The sequence below is a fragment of the Carassius carassius genome, chromosome 24 (genome assembly GCF_963082965.1).
Source record: "Carassius carassius chromosome 24, fCarCar2.1, whole genome shotgun sequence".
Taxonomy (NCBI): Eukaryota; Metazoa; Chordata; class Actinopteri; order Cypriniformes; family Cyprinidae; genus Carassius; species Carassius carassius.
In genome coordinates this window covers 27,701,458-27,717,925 of record NC_081778.1, presented here as the reverse complement: position 1 = coordinate 27,717,925, position 16,468 = coordinate 27,701,458, and the positions used below count along the sequence as shown (strand labels likewise).

Here is a 16,468-nt window from a genome sequence, read left to right as displayed (position 1 = left end):
AAAGGTTCCATATTGGATATTAATGGAACCAATGATGCCAATATTTTTTAAGAGTGTGCATGTGAAAGAAAATGAATAGAAATGTGTCCATCTCAATGTGTCCTTCACAATAATGTGAAGTAGGAGAGGCGTTTGCGGTTCATTCTGCATCTAGAACTGAGTGATGTCGTCCTACTTGGGTGAGCAAGTGAGAGAGATCTTGGCCTCTGTGGTGCAGAGATAGGGTCACATGATGAGGTCTTATCGGTGTGGAGGGCATATCAAGCATCTGATGTATGGAAAAGTCAGTGGAGACCAGAGGGCTTCTGGGAGCTTATGAAGCTATGCTCTGCCGTGTTTGCACATGAAACTCCTCAAATGCCCAAGTCTGCATCCCATCCATCTTCGTTCCATTCAAACGATTCACTCAAATGATTCATGACTCAGTGAGTCACTCTATCTATGATCGCAGTTATTGATTAAACACTCTGGAGCGGATCTCCAAAAGCTGTTTGAACAGTGAATCATTCCTTGCGAGAAAGTGGACACTATTTTTATTTCAGATATACAGTTATTGAGGAATTGAAATGATTGAAGATGTGAATAAAATTGCAAGACAGGCTGCTTCAACAGAGTTGTTCTTTGAAATGTGACGGAAGTGACTTGCAAATTGATAGAAGATATATTGTGGTGTCAGTGTCCGGTGGATACTTGAACTGCTGAGTGATAGTCTCCTGAGCTCTCTCCTCTCCTGCCGATCAATCAGGCCATTAGAGCTCAATTACCCAGCAGCCCCTACACAGGTGAGCGACGAGCCTGTCCACCACCACCAAATTAACACAAATTAATAATGGCACTCAGACATAAATGTCTGCCATCTGGGGGCCGGGCAGCCGGTGTGGGTCGAACCTATTGAGTAGCAGGTGTCTTCATCACAGTAATTACTGGGCCTGGACTCAACCCTGACTGTGGCCTGTGGCTCAGCACCTCTCTCGCTGCCCAGTGTGCAATTAAAGTGTTAATAATTGATTTTGAAACAACCTAATAATGAACTAAAGATTTACGGGCCCCTTCCAAGATGGCAGTTAGTTAAGTACGGCTTTTAGTTTAATGTTCATCTAATGAATGAGCATTTCTCTAATTAAAAAGGTTTGTTAAAATCAATCATAAAAAAGCTGGATCTTTATTCTGTAGTTTTAAATTTACTGACAGCCTTGTTGATGGATGTCTTTTATGATTTGAGTGACTTCTAAGTAAATATCATTGTTGTGCAAAATTCATAATTTAATAATTTGTTCCTGTTATATTAATGAATGAATTTGAAATGAATTGGACACATCCAACAAAAAGTTAAATTGCAATAGTTCAAGTGAAATGACATCAAGGGGAATTTACTAAATTAATAGTTAAAGAAATCCAACCTGAGAAATGAAGTTATTTATTTGCAGCTTGTATAATATTGAATATATATTCCCTTTTTATTTTTAATATCTCTTTATTTGTGTGTAAGGCCTATTTAAACATTTTTTAAAAAACCTTCCTTTGTTAGTTAAAAATGATGCATACTGTATTGCAGTTAAATTCATTTATTTCAGTTTCAGCTCATTTTAATTCTACAAATTGCCGCTACCTCAATTTAAAGGAAATTGGAAATGCATTCTCAATTCATTTCTGAATGTTGCACAATCCTGGTAAATCTTGCGTGAAGTGTTTGTCATCATCTGTTTTGTAGATTGATAAAAAATAAAAATAAGTCGACCATTAGTTAATATGTTCAGGGATGCCCATAGGAAATAATATTCCTAAATAAAAGTCTCTTTATCCCACTGGTTTCTCTTCTCGAGGCTGAATTGCCTGTTGCAAATGCTCCTCAGGTGTTTCTCTTTTGAAAAAGACCCCGGTAATCTTGCATAGACTTTCAGAAGAGATCTTAAACTGCTGAGATTCCAAGTCTGTTTTTATTCTTTCCAAGGAATTGTAGGAGAATCATCTGAAATAAAGACAACTCTGAGGTCTCTTGAGCTATGAAAGAGCATCCTCTGAGCAATCTAGATTCCTCTGTGGAGGTTTCATGAGCCAGCACGAGCGATAAACCCAGAGTCAGACTCTTTTGGCGCATGTAGCTTGTGTTTGTATATGTGTAGTGTCCACAGATGCAGAAATGATATGCTATTGTCTTCATTTGGGTGAACCAGTGTCAGTTGGGCTCCTGGATTGTTTTTATGCTGTGATTCAGCACGAACCAGTGTATCGAATGAGCATGAGGAATAATTCCAGCCATCGTTCGGTTTTATCTCCTCCTCTTTGCTGTCCTCTTGCTTCTCCTATAGGTTTATTGTTTGTCCCAAACTTGAACAAGTGGCAGTGGATTTTTTTTCATGCTGAAATTATATTTTTCTTCTTGTCATTACTTCATTAATCAAGAGCCGGGCCTTTGGAAAAATGTTTTGTTTTGGTGGCTGCAATCTATTTTGTGGGAGTGGGTGCGTGTGTTTGAAAGGGAGAGAGAGTGAATGTGTGTGTATGTGTGTGTGTTGGTAATCTGTGCCTGTGGCAGGTTTCCCCTCCGAAACGCAGCGCTAAGCAGCGGTATCGCATGCCTATTGTTGTAGCCTCTGTCATAGCAAGGAGCGCCTGATGCAGGCCTGCACTGCTCTGATAAGAAAAGAGGATTCAACATGGCTGGAAAGAAGAATCAGGGGGACTTGAGAGTGGAGCACGCACATACGCACACAGACAAACATCATACTCGTGTTGGCACATGCATAACCAATTATTTACACTTACATCTAATTATATATGCAAGTGGGGTTCATTTGCTCATAAGCGAGAGATCTCGCACAACTGTATATTTGGCACGTCATGCTCATATAGATCTTATATACTGTATATAGGCCATATTTATCAGAGAGAATATCACTTTTTGTAATGTCGCCCGCTCATGAGCTTTAATGGGATTTTAATTCTTTGTTGGACACACAAATTATTTTGGCAACCCAAATGTGGCTTTATCTAATAAAATAATAGGCCTGAAGTTTAGGCGGGGAACCAATTTGCGATTGCATGCATCAATTACTTTGCTCGGCTTTAACAAGTCACTAGACCACTGACATCTCTGCTGCTGAAACGAAAATGGCTCTGCTTTTAGTGTCTTGTTGAAAAGTGACAGTGCATGTAAAATCAACATGCAACTACATTTTATGAAGAAAGTCTGTGTTTATGTGTGTTCACAATGAAGTCTCTGTGATGCCGGTTCTCTATATTTGGCTCAGTGTAAATCGATGTGGTATTATTGTCCTCCAGGCAAACAATCACATTTGCTTGGAAAAGTTATAATAGTATAGGACAAACTAGAGACTGAAGTTTAATAATTAGGGTCAAGGTTTTGTGTGGGTCAGTAAGATTTTACCAAATTAGTAACTAATACTTTTATTCACCAAAGATGCATTAAGTTGATCAAAACATATTAAGTTACACACCTGTTTTCAACATTGATTATAATAAAAAAAAAAATTCTTGAGCACCAAATGGGCATTTTAGAATGATTTCTGAAAGATCATTTGACACTGAAGACTGGAGTTATGATGCTGAAAATATATAGAAAAGCAGTTCATGTACATTGTATTAATATTTCACAATATTACTGTTTTAATGTATAGATGATCAAATAAATGCAGCTTTGCTGAGCAAAAATACAAAATAATTTGACCAATTCAGATTTTTGAATTGTAGTCTATAATCCTATTTTGAGCAATAGAAGTAGTTTACAATCACTTAAATGCATCTCAAGTTCAGAATATAGTTTTTAGTAACTGAAATCAGCTAAGAAATTATTCTAGACTGACAAAACTTCATTTGAGAAGTTTGAGGCAACTTTTGTCCTCAACATGAGATTTGCTATTCCTCTGAGAGTATGATTAAACATTTTCAGTTTTATTACTCATTGTCCAGTTAAACAGAACATTATGTGTTCTGTCCTGTGAAGACTAATGCTACCTTTAAGTTGTCCTGGGAAATTCATATTAATCACAAATTCAAATGAGCAATCAGTTGATTTTGTTCATAACAGGAAGACACACTAGATGATTATTTCAGAAATCTTTTGCATAGTGTGACAGAGAATGATGGGAAATGTAGTTGTGCTGCACAAACCTGTTGCCTCATGAACAGACAGAATTAATATTATTTTCTAGCATGCACAATTGTACACTCAACAACTGCATTTTAAACCAATACCAATTAGGTTTCGTCATGTTTTTTTTTAAATGACATGAACTTAACTCAGAATTTTGGTGTTCATAGAAAATCCAGAGTTTCCTGCTGGTAATTATGATGATGCTGTGACGTTCATGTGCACTCAATTCCCAAATACAATCATTCCAACATGACTTGAAGGCAGCTTTAAAGAGAAATTCAAACATCACGCCCTTTAACATCAGCATGAAATGATGTTCACGACCCATCATACTTCTGTAATGTGACATATTTCTAAATGAAACTATAGAGAAGGGCATTTTATTCATCAGGAATTGATTGGATTGTGAAAATCTGTCTCTGCTTGACAGTTGGTTGGAGGACAAGGGTTAAGTAATTACATTTTGAAATAATTTTACGAAGACAAACTTTCTTCTCTTTTGGAATAAGCACAATAAGACAGGATTTGTGTATTAGCCAAGTAAATAAGGCCAATTTTGACACTAAAATCTCTTTATTGAGTAGTTCATGAGTCATATGTATTTGAACAGATCTTGTTCATAAATATAAATCTTGCTAACTAAGCATCAGGGGTTATTATACCCTGGAATAAAGACAAAGGAGGTCCAGCAGTCATATCTTCAGCAGCTTTACCAAGTATGTGCTCTGCTGCTGCTTTTCAAGGTACTAGAATCCAACATTAAGTACATTCAAGTGAAATAGAAAATAAACAAAAAAATGATTTGTTTTGTGTGAGAGCGCGACTGATACAGCTGATCAGACACAAATCACAAGGCTTTCACTGAGCTATCGCTTTTGCTCTTTTCAGTGATGATAGCCTAAAAAACTTGGAATAGATTCAATAAAGAATGTTTGCTTCACTAATTATTATTATCTAGATGGAACTGAAGCTCCTGTGCTAGATGAGGACATTGAGTTCTGTTCTATGCTCTGAATTCAGGAAGTTATATGAAATGTTTGTAATCAGTGTAGTGATATAAATGTTATTTTGGATTTAGTTGTATTGTAATGTTTGGTCAAGGTTAACGTATCCTCTCAGTGTGATGAAATTAAACTCAGCACATGTACTTTACTACTATCATAATGTTGAATCAATAAAATTCTACAGAAAGCTTCATAAACAGTCATTCATAAAGTTTTACCCATCTCTCACCATGTAAATGTTAATTAGTGTTGACTAGTGATGCCTGAGGGGATACGGGGACCTGAGGTCATGACCTAGCAGCGGAGGGGTGTTTGGGATTTATTCTTCCTCTCTCTCTCTCTATCTATCTCTCTCTCTCTCTCTCTGAGGGGTCCTCTCAGCCCATCTACAGCTCTCTGACAGGAAACGGGGGGTGTGTTTTCTCTCCTCACAGTGCCAGTGGCTGCTGGGGCCGCAGATGACTAGAGCTGAGATAATACATGCTCGACTTGATCTACAAGTGAACCTGACATTTCCCCCTTCTCCTCTTCATCACTGCATGTCCCAAACAGGCAAACAGATATGGGGGGAAGCGATAAGCGACCACCGCTTTGTGACTGAAGTGATGGCTACATAGTTTAGCACAATCAGGGCGAAGAGACTGTTAAACGCCACGTCACAATTCATAGTGTCAACTTTGTGAATGATACATCCACATAGATGTCATTTGACAAGGGCTCTTTCCTTTTAGTCGGTCTGCAACAAACTGGATACTTTATTTTATTTGAGCGTAAGCGCCAGGAGCTGCATTTTGAAGATTTGAAAGGCTGTATTAAAATAAAATAGCCCAGAAGATTTTTCCAGAAGAATGCAACACAACGGTGGTCGTGAGAGCAGGCTAGCATTAGGCTTATTTTTATGATTATTACATTTAATGCTTAATTTATCAAGCAGTGGTGTATTTTATCATATTACTACTTTTGCATGAATGCACCATGGTGGAATCACTGTGACACACAGCCTTCTGTGACTATATTACTGAAGAGTAAAAAAGGACTAGGTAGATAAGTTTGCAAGTTTGGTTGCTTATTTTCATTTAATGTGTCGAAGGAGTCACTGACGTGCACCAGTGAGATGTTTGGTGGTCCTCAAGAGCAAAAGTGACCTCAAATCAGTACTGAGACTGGCTGAGACTCTGGAGACATGCGCTCTCGATGCATTAGGGGACATATTAGCCAGCATGAATCCGTCAGGGAAAGCGTGTGAGGACATTTCATCCATCTGGACTTGGATCTGCACTGTAATTACACCAAAGCTAACACTATGTTAAAAGTCTTTCTGAATGTACTTTATTATTTTTCTGAAAAGAATAGGGATAATGAAGTGATGTTAAGTTATAATAAAATTGATAAATACATTTGAGCATAAAGTGCCATTGAAGGTCAAGGTTAAAGGTTTTTGGTATGATCTTTTATTATTACTATAATATAAATGTATATATATATATATATATATATATATATATGTACGTGTGTGTGTTTGTGTGTGTTTGTGTGTGTGTGTGTGTGTGTGTGTGTGTGTGTGTGTGTGTGTGTGTGTGTGTGTGTGTGTGTGTGTGTGTGTATGGATTTTGGTTCCAAAATGCAATAAATGGCATTTTTTTTTTTTTTTTTTTGAGTTTCCGCCAAAATCAGTATTGTATCTGGTCAGTATTGGAAAGTAATTTTTTAATTATACACAAAATGCGATATTCGCAGAGTTATTAGGTCATGTTTTCTCCCTTATTTTCCAAACCGTGACAAACGCCATCTCCCTTTTTTCCCAAAATATTACACACCACATTAGATTGATTTAAATAATTTTATGTTTTGAAAATGGGATAACTGTTTAAAAAAAATAAAATCAACATGAATACAAATATTTTACTGTATTTTTGGGAACTTGCTTTTTTTGTTTTCACACTAGATATTTAAACATTTCTCCCTTTGATCATCTGTTTCTTTTGGTCAGTGGTGGTTTTATGTTCCTAAAAGCGCTGATGAGCATGAAAGCTGGTTATGAGCCCCACTAGCACCAAACAGTAACTGCAATAGTTTTAAATGAAACTTATAGTGCTTCCATATGAACTGACATCAATGGTTTTGCTTTGGGAAATTTTTTTTTGTCTCTAAAGAAGTAGAAACTAACACCCGCCTAAAGTGCCCTGAAGTTTGATATTTTGCATAACCTCAATCAAATCTGAATTAGCAAAAAACAACATAAGTTTGTCCACAGTGTTGTCTCCCTCGGTTTGCGCCACGTCTTGCCAAAGGTGTTGGAATACACCATGGCAGAATCCACGGCGAACACTAAAGGAGAAAATCTAGCACAAGGGAGAAGAGTTTGAGCGATGCCAGCTGCTTTGCCATCTGTCATTGTAAAGACTCCACTTGTGGGACACTGAAACAACTTCCTTGAAAAGTAGCCGAGATAATCCACAATAGTTTTCACTCGCAATCTCGATTCCCCTGTTGGAATTCAACATTCCACCGTGTGAAGCGGAGATGGTTAATTGGTGGTGAAATCCAGGAGATGTTGGCCGTCCTTTCACGTACATGCACATATTTTGAAGTGCGCCGACGAGCCAGTCTTGGCATTCCGTTCTGAAATTGCCTTTCAAGTGAATAAACGTGTGATATATTGCTAGTTTTGAGATTGGAGCCAAGTTAGGCTCGCTTTTAGCAAATGAGTTGTGTTATATCAGCAGTTCACCAGTACCACTTCTGTTTTTTGGTATGTTAAAATAATGTCTAAAGTTTCCAGTTCTACATGCCCTAACTGGCGCTTGCTTCCTCACAGGGAAGGGGCCACAGCCGAGGTCCTCGTCTCCTCTTGTCTTTTGTCACACAAACGCTCATCAGACCAGTCCAGATGGAGGAGCAGCATTAAATGAAAGTATTCAGTGTGAAAATCGCAGATTTTTTGCAACAGTCATCTGGTGCGCTATCACAGAAGCCTTTTGTGAGATAGAAACGCTTGATAGAGGCTGCAGAAGTCTGGACAGCGTCTGGCCGTCTGTCCCGGTGGTCTAGCACATTAGCCAAGGGTGTACAAGCCTGTCAAAACAGGAAAATTGGACCACAGGGGTCGTCGGTAAACTAATTGGGTAACAAAGAGCATACACAGCCCCACAAACCCTCGCTTTAACAGTCGGAGAGCGGAGATAAGAGAGTTCACGTCTAATGCATTTGGGGGGGGGTCACTCTTATTTATTTACCTATGACTCAATAACGATAATAATTTTATGGAAGACTACATCACTAAAGCGTGAATCACGTTGCGTTTTAATGCTTCTCTGGAAGATTATGCAAATGGTTGCTACCTCATGCTGAACGCTTTCTTTATCCACATTCACTCTGGTTGTTTCTAGTTTTCAGAGGTTGTATTACATCTGATCATGTAGCTTTCATTCCTTGCATCTAATGATGAGAGGAATCTGTTCAATGCAATGACGTTTCGTGCGATTGGTAGCCTGGCAGATGTCACCTGCCTCTCTGGGCCTCCAGGTATGCTGATATCTGTACAGGTGTATGGGATGTACATAGAACCCCTTGTTATCGGCCCAGTAGCTAGCTCTTGCTGTAGGAGTCGACTGCAAGTTGCATGCAAAGATCAAAGAAGCCAGCAATTGGATTCAAAGTGGAAATTTAAATTAAAAATAGGGGCATCTATGGGAAAGGCACGCCATTTCACGAGCTGAATTTGAGCACAAGGGCAGGGCATGTTCCTCTGCCTCCTAGACATTATTACAATGCAAAGCAAACATTATGAATTCAGTGTCGCCATGTCCCCTGAACATAATATGCATGCAAGTTATGCACATAGTGCATTCAACTTTACACGAGTTGGGCAATCGAACACTCATACCTTTGTTTGCTTTCAAGTCTGCCCGAATTTTTCCAGGTTGTGTTGTGTGGCTGTTTTTATTCATTGTAATTTTAAGCTAATTTGTGCATGCCCAATATTGTTGCATCTACACAATGACAGTTGCTATCCATTTAAGATACGGACACACTTCATAGAGATAGTTGATGTCTCAATATGTTATATATTGTATTGTTTTATATTTTTAGTTTATTTTTTTTTTTTTTGTTTATTGTTTTATTTATACATTATTTTATTTTTGCGGATTTTTGTTTTTTTTTACAGAGCTCTTTTTCATACCATGACAGTTCATAGTGATGGCGGCTGTCAAAAAATAAAACACTAAAAAGTACCATCAAGGTAGTTCATACTTATTGTGCTGTTCTGAAATTATACAATAGCGCTGTGTGAGGATTTTTCATTTACTAAAAATCTTCCCTTAAAATCCCTCTAAACCTACCATGATGTTTTGACACTCTTTTCTTCAGTGATTTCAGTCATTTTCAGTGATAAATGACTTAAATTTTTGTTTTCCTCATGCAAATCTATAGTTTAGCTTTGTGAGGTTACATAGTGCACAAATCAAATGATCAGATTTATAGCTCTTTTACGTTGCATGCAAAAACCAGCTGGCATACAGAGGGTGAGTTAATGATTACAGCATGTTCATTTGTAAGCGAACTATCACTTTAAGTGCATTTCTTTTAAATTGTGCCATTATAAAGCTAGCCCATCACAGTATATCACCGGGTGCATGTGCTAATGAAGTCCCCTGCAGCCCTCTGACTGTACCGTTCAGCCCTGGAGGTGAGAGACAGTGACAGGAAGAGCTCCTGTCCTGGAGGCTAAGTGCTCATTAAACCAGATGGCATTAGAGCTGAAACCTTTCTGTGCCTGATGCTTCAAAACAAGTAGAGATGACAATAGAAGTCCAATAAAAGGTGCTGGCTAACATCTCCTTCTCATTTTGTAGTTCATCAATCAATCAATCAATTAGATGTTTAGTATCAGGAAATGCAACATGTCAAAGAAAATGAGAAATGGCTGGCACGTTTGTACACAACACGCTGCACAGCATGTCCTGTTTATTCGCTGTTGACCGTAATCTCGATTAAAAGCCATTTGAATCTGTGTTGGCTGTTGTTTGGGGGGTAAATAGGACACATTTCTGTGTTCAGAACAGATTGCGATTAAATCAGGCCCAAGTCGAATTATGTCTTAAAGCAAGGTGATTTTGAATAAATATGCATGGTTCCTATAGCAACGGTGAACAGTGCAAAATGATAGGCCTGAGCAAACCTCAATGGGTGTTCCTTAAAAGATTGGTAGAGCCGGAGTGATTCTCAATTTAATCGATTTCAAACAAAAAAGTCAATTTAACAAAGTTGAAAAGAGAAAGCCGCAGAGAGGCGAGGAGGAGGTGGGGGAGCTGAAAGCATTCTTTTGCACTCAAGCAGTAAACTAACTACGGCACACGGGCTGAGATTTCTTCCCCATTATCTCCCACCTCACATTTGCTCTTAGGCAAGCAGTTTAAAAGCCAAGCGATTGAGCCAGTGATCCAATTTGAAATGCAGAAATGATTAGAGCAGCTTGCCTCATTTCATATCGAAATTCTCTGATTTATGACAGGGCAGGCGCCAAGATCTATCTCCAAAGGGAATTAGCGTGCAATTTCTCTTTTTGCATATTTCTGTTATTTAGCCTCCCAATAGCAAATGCTCACTTGAAAAAAAAAAAAAGAAGAAGAAGCAAAGACGACACAGAGGAGGAGGTATCTTTTCATTTAAGGTGATGAAACCACTGCCATTTAAAAAGAGATTGCTGGAACGGATGACAGACATGGGAATATATTTTCTGGGCTAGATAGTGATTTTGAAAATATACAGGCTTTATTTAGTTTATCAAACAGCACATGAAAAGGAGAAACATCAGGGTTTATTTTTAGAGAATCCATAATTTCGTGTGGATGCGTGTGACAGGGATTTGGACGTTTGCTGCGTGGAAGAGGGGGGAAAATGTCCCTCGCAACTCACCCGTCCAGCAAGCCTGAGGAAATATTCATACGAAGAGATAACAAGAGCTACAGGAAAATCTGCCTTAATGAAATTTCCAGTTGACCACATGCAATTTGTTTCATCACGGTGAACAATTAATTGAAGTCACCGTATCGAGGATGCGTAATGCTGTAAACAGAGTCTTAGAGCAGATCCAGTTCTGTTATCCTCACCTTCAGCCTGCACCTCTGCCTCGAACCCTCGCACATGTCATATAATATACAGCATTCAGCATCCATATGTTCATATAGAGAGTGAGAATGTGTCTGTGTGTGTGTGTGTGTGTGTGTGTGTGTGTGTGTGTGTGTGTGTGTGTGTGTGTGTGTGTGTGTGTGTGTGTGTGTGTGTGTGTGTGTGTTAAGGCTGGACATCAGTCGGTGCAGAAATGAAGGTTATGAATGGCTTGTTTGCAATAAAAAATCTATCATCTATTCATTTGCCAGACACTTTTATCCAAATCAACTTGCATTTCTGAATTTTATTATATGAAAATGTATTAAAATGCAGATATTCAAGGACATAAATCTAACAAACAAAGCCATTTATTTGGCTTAAGTTTGTATAAATTACAATTTATAAACATTCTCATGTGTCATTGTTGCTTATTCTTGGTAGTTTTATTTTTATTTATTTATTTTTGCAGCCTTATTTATTTTTTTGTTTGTTTGTTGTTAGTTTTTTACTGCCTTTTAATTTTACGAATTAATTGTAGTCAAATAATTATAGATTTTTTAATTTTTTGGGGGGAAACCCAATGTGACCAAATATTTAGAATATACAGTATTTATTTATTTATTCATTTTTCATTTTTTTACACTTTATTTTACATACATTACAAATACATTGTGAGATATTTAATTTTCCAAGATCTCCATTGTTATAAATTTAATATTTCATTGGTTGCAAGCCAGAAATGGCAAGTTGGTTTAATACATATGTAAATGTACTACAAAAAAAAAAACATGTATTACATAGAATTTTATAAATACATAGATTCTTGATTGATAATAATAATAATAATAAACTTAATTAATATTTGATGTACCCTGAACTACAGACGTGGAGTGTTTATCATAAGGATGTACATGTGACAAATTCATATGTAGTCATGTTTCTCACGCTGAATTGATTTTTTTTTTTACCCACTTTTACCAAAATAATGAAATGATTTTGGTCGATTTAAAGGCTTAAAATCAAAAGGTATAACACACTATTAATCTCTTCCTGTGCAGTTTAATAGCAGAAATGAATAGCGCGTAGCGTGGACACTGGGATTTCGGGTGGCCCCATGAGCCATGAGGTGGTTTCCGGCATGCTGGGCACCGTGGCAGCGGTCGGTCAGCACCGCGATCATTAGCCTGTTGTTTACACGCAGGCCTGGAGTCAGGGTGGCTCACAGTGTCAACAGCCACTTTCTTCCCTTCACCTCCTTCAGCTGATCATAGGATCAGGGTATCAAGGCTGGATTAGCGGCGACTTGGGATTTGTGTGATTGGTTAATTTATTGCGGCGATGGCGGGTCTTTCATCTATGGCAACATTTAATCAGCTGCCGCCACACAGGCTATTACAGGTTAGATCTTTTCTGCGGGCTTCTGCGCCACTGCCATCAGCTCCATCACAATTCCCCCTGAAATTTCCAAATTATCTGGAACAGGCTTTAGCTGCTCCGTAATAAAAATTAGAGCTGATTCCCGATAGAAGCTTTCGCTAGTACCGGGCCAATTATAAATAGTACAGCCGCCGCTCGGAAAGATGTGGAGGAGAGAAAAAAGGGAAGGGAGGGAAAAAAGCCAACTCTGAGGGATGTTAGCGAGGAACTTATCGGCAGCCTCTGCTTCCCTGCTCTGATCCAAATCCGACCAGCTGAAAATTTATATTAGATTTTATCACACAGGCTTAAGTTGTGAAAAATCAATGAAGGTTATCTTTTATGTTGCAGCAACTTGTGGAAATATTGATTTTCATTTTATAGCGAATTTGGAGCAGCAGTTTGTAATCACTCGCTCGCTGACTACACTGTTTTGGTCACTGTATCTCTTACACATGGAGAGAGAGAGAGATGGCGAAGCAGTGGAGTGAGACTAGAGATCCGTTACTTACACACAGCGCCTCGGTGAAGGTCTTAAATCAAGCGTCACCTCGGCATCTGTCTGCAAATGAGAGACACTAAAAGAGACATTAAAATTTTAATACAGTTTCTGTTTTGACCTTTATTTATGATCAAATAACTGCAGCCTTGATAGGAGACTTCTTGCAAAACAATACATATCGACGTATTCCAAATTTCTGACCAGTACTGTACATATTTATATAATACTGTACTCAAGATGATGATAACAGAACAACAATGAAGGTCATGTCATATATTTTGAATACTGAACCTTTTAAAACATCTGCCAAATGCATACAGGATATAATATTGATAAATAGCAGGATTTGCTTTACATGATACTCATCTACATATAACAATTCACATGTGTGGGCATTTTTTTCATGAATTGCATGAAAAGCATCATTAGCTGCTTTGCCTGGAGAGTTTCTGGGCCTTAAAAGAAAAAGAGAGAGAAAAAGACAGACAGGGCAGGCCTTTGCTTCTGAATAAGAGATGACTCCAGATGGTGGGGATCAGAGAAAGGGTTAATCCGATTATCATTTTAGATAGTTGTCGTGGCAACAATCAGACCGTCTCCGGTGCTCTTTGACAGGCCTGTAAAATTCTCAGGTCAGCTTGAATATAAGACTTTATTGTATGGCTAATTTGAGAGGTGAAACAGGAGCTATGTTAAATGACCAAGGGTTCTCTGTCTCGCTGCCAGGGTGGAGAAAGACGCCCACATAGACGTCCAGGTGAGAGTGCAAACACCCTTTACGACAAGGCTTTAGTGAAAGAAACCTGAAAAAAAAATCATCTCGGTTATTTCTCCTGAATTAGAGAGCAAATGGATGAAAATTGCAACAACAACAAAAAATTAATATTTTAATCTCATTTGTTTCTCCAAAATTAAATGGAGAGCAAAAGGAGACTGAAATCATCTTCTTCTGCTGAGAAAATGATGTTTGTATTCTCACAGTGAGTTTCAAAGATACTACGGTTCTAGAAGGGGGTTTTTAGTGATGACAAAGAGCCACCATTGTGGGTTCCATAAAAAATATTTCAGTGAAAAAAAATAAAAAAATTTTTTAATAATCTAAATACTTTTTTTGTGCAATGGAACATGCATGTTAAAGGATTAAAATCTGCAGTCAAATTTGAGAGATCTCAATATTATATTGCACATTTTTTTAAAGGTTCTCATTTAATTCTCATAATCTGAATTTTGCAAGCCACATTTATTTTATAACTATTTACGCTGTCTGATTAGTTCTCCTAAAGAATTTAAAGGACTTCTGAAACAAAGCTGATGATTAAATGAGCTTTTAAAGAGCAACCACTGAGCAAAACTTCCTTCTGACATATAGTTTGACAGTGTGTTTCTGTCGTGAATGCTTACATACTTTGCAGGAACAAATCACAATAGCTCAGCACTTGCAGGGGATGTGGACTCGGAAAGGAAATGATGTCACGTGAGCCGCCTGAGAGTGACTCCAGCCCATTTTCACTTAGCTAAACTATTTCTGCTGCACTCTAATGAAGGTGTGCCTGGGGCGTCCAGTCTAATGGCCCAGAAAGCCTGCCAGTAATGGGCTACTGTAACAGTTGTCCAGATCTCCAATCCTGCCTCGGAGTGAGGAGAAGATGTTCTCGAGGCTTTCATTGGCCTTTAAAAAAAAACATTTGAAAAATGAAATAGAAAAAAACTGGCATAGGCGGGCAGCAGCGGCCCTTTCTCCACAAAAAGGGTGCGAGTGCATTTTAGTAGCTTTTCTCTATCTTACCGCTTTCACCTTATAGATAGAACTTAAAGCGGCACGTTTCGACCCCAGCCAGAAAAGAAAAATGACGTTACACATTCGGAATAATTTGCCAGAGCATTATAAAAACGGAACCTCAATTGGCCTTTGAAATGGATACTGATTCTTTAAATTCTTCTCGACCCGTCGCAGGAAATAGTGAGATGGTGGCGATAGGGAGGCACAATGTGGCCAAAGTTCAGCCCTGAACACTCGCCTTTCCTCTCCGGAAGCCATCTGCATTCTTTTTGCAATTCCCAGGCACCTGAGATCAGGATGTAATCAGAGAGATCAGAAACTGGATCGTTGAGAAAATCCAGCCTGATAATTCCGCACTCTCTTGAGTTAAATGAGAAGATGCTAAGCTGGTGGAAAGGTTATTGATATTGAACAAACCAATAAACTCTACAAACCGCTTGAGCTTCAGTGTCAGTTCTCATCATGAGTACATATATATCCCAGAATTCTCCTCTTCTCATCCACAGGAGAGACTAGTTGTCTTTTTATTCTTTTGTCTCTCATAAAAAGGTTCAGTTTTGTGTTTATTCCCTTTTAGTGAGGGAAGAATTTTAAATCAGATCTTAACAATAAGGATGGCCAGTGCCACATTGACAATAAACTTTGCAATATTTGGATTTCTATGATTTTTTTTGTGTTGTTATTGTAAATTGTGATGACTTAAACCAATGTTAAAATGTTTGGGGTCGGGAAGCTTTTTTATGATTTGAAAGAAGTTTCTTATACTCTAGAGCAGGGATCAGCAACCTTTTCGGCATGACGTGCCATTTTTTATTTTTATGGTTAACCACTGTGCCAACACAGCCCCCCACACACCCCGATATAATTCTGTATTTAAACGGTACATACACAATTTTTTATTATACGATAAAAAAAAGTTTGTTTAACGTTTAATCAACGTTAATGCACTGCTTTAATTGATGAACGTGCACACACAGACACACACACACACACACACAACACACACCACTCGCACACAGAGATCTGAGATCGTGCTGTGCAAAAAGTAGCATTCAGAGTGTTGTCACGCTACTTTTATTAATCGATACTGAATCGCTACATTATATTTCTCAACAACAAAGGGGCAAAATCGCTTCATTGTCTGCAGAGAGAGACAATTTACCCCCCCCCCCCACTTTCTTTCTCTCAAAATGGCCATATTTCAGAAAATTTTTCATCACTGGATATAGCTTTAGGTCATTTAACATTTCTATGGTAAAACGTATTATTAAAAGTTGACTAATGTTAATTGATTTGCAGCTTCATCTTACCTCACTCTCTTTAACGTTAAACTGACGCTTCGCGCTCTGCTTCTGTGAACAGTCAACCCCGCCTACTTTGATCTGATTGGCCATCTCAGTGATTTTGACATTGACGAGTGCTGTTAGACCGAGGCTTTGATCTGAAGCACCTAGTATGTGCAGTGTTTGCACGTGCATCCATGCAAGTTAATTCTCACACTTTAATAGTATTTGTAGCTCCTAACAGGCTGTGTGACT

General features: G+C 38.3%; 1 protein-coding gene across 3 annotated transcripts in view; it reads left to right on the top strand.

Annotated features, from left to right (window-relative positions):
• The window catches only part of LOC132103358 (zinc finger protein ZFPM2-like), a 149,042-nt gene that overhangs the window by 82,191 nt on the left and 50,383 nt on the right, over positions 1–16,468 (top strand). The gene's annotated exons all lie outside the window — the stretch shown is intronic.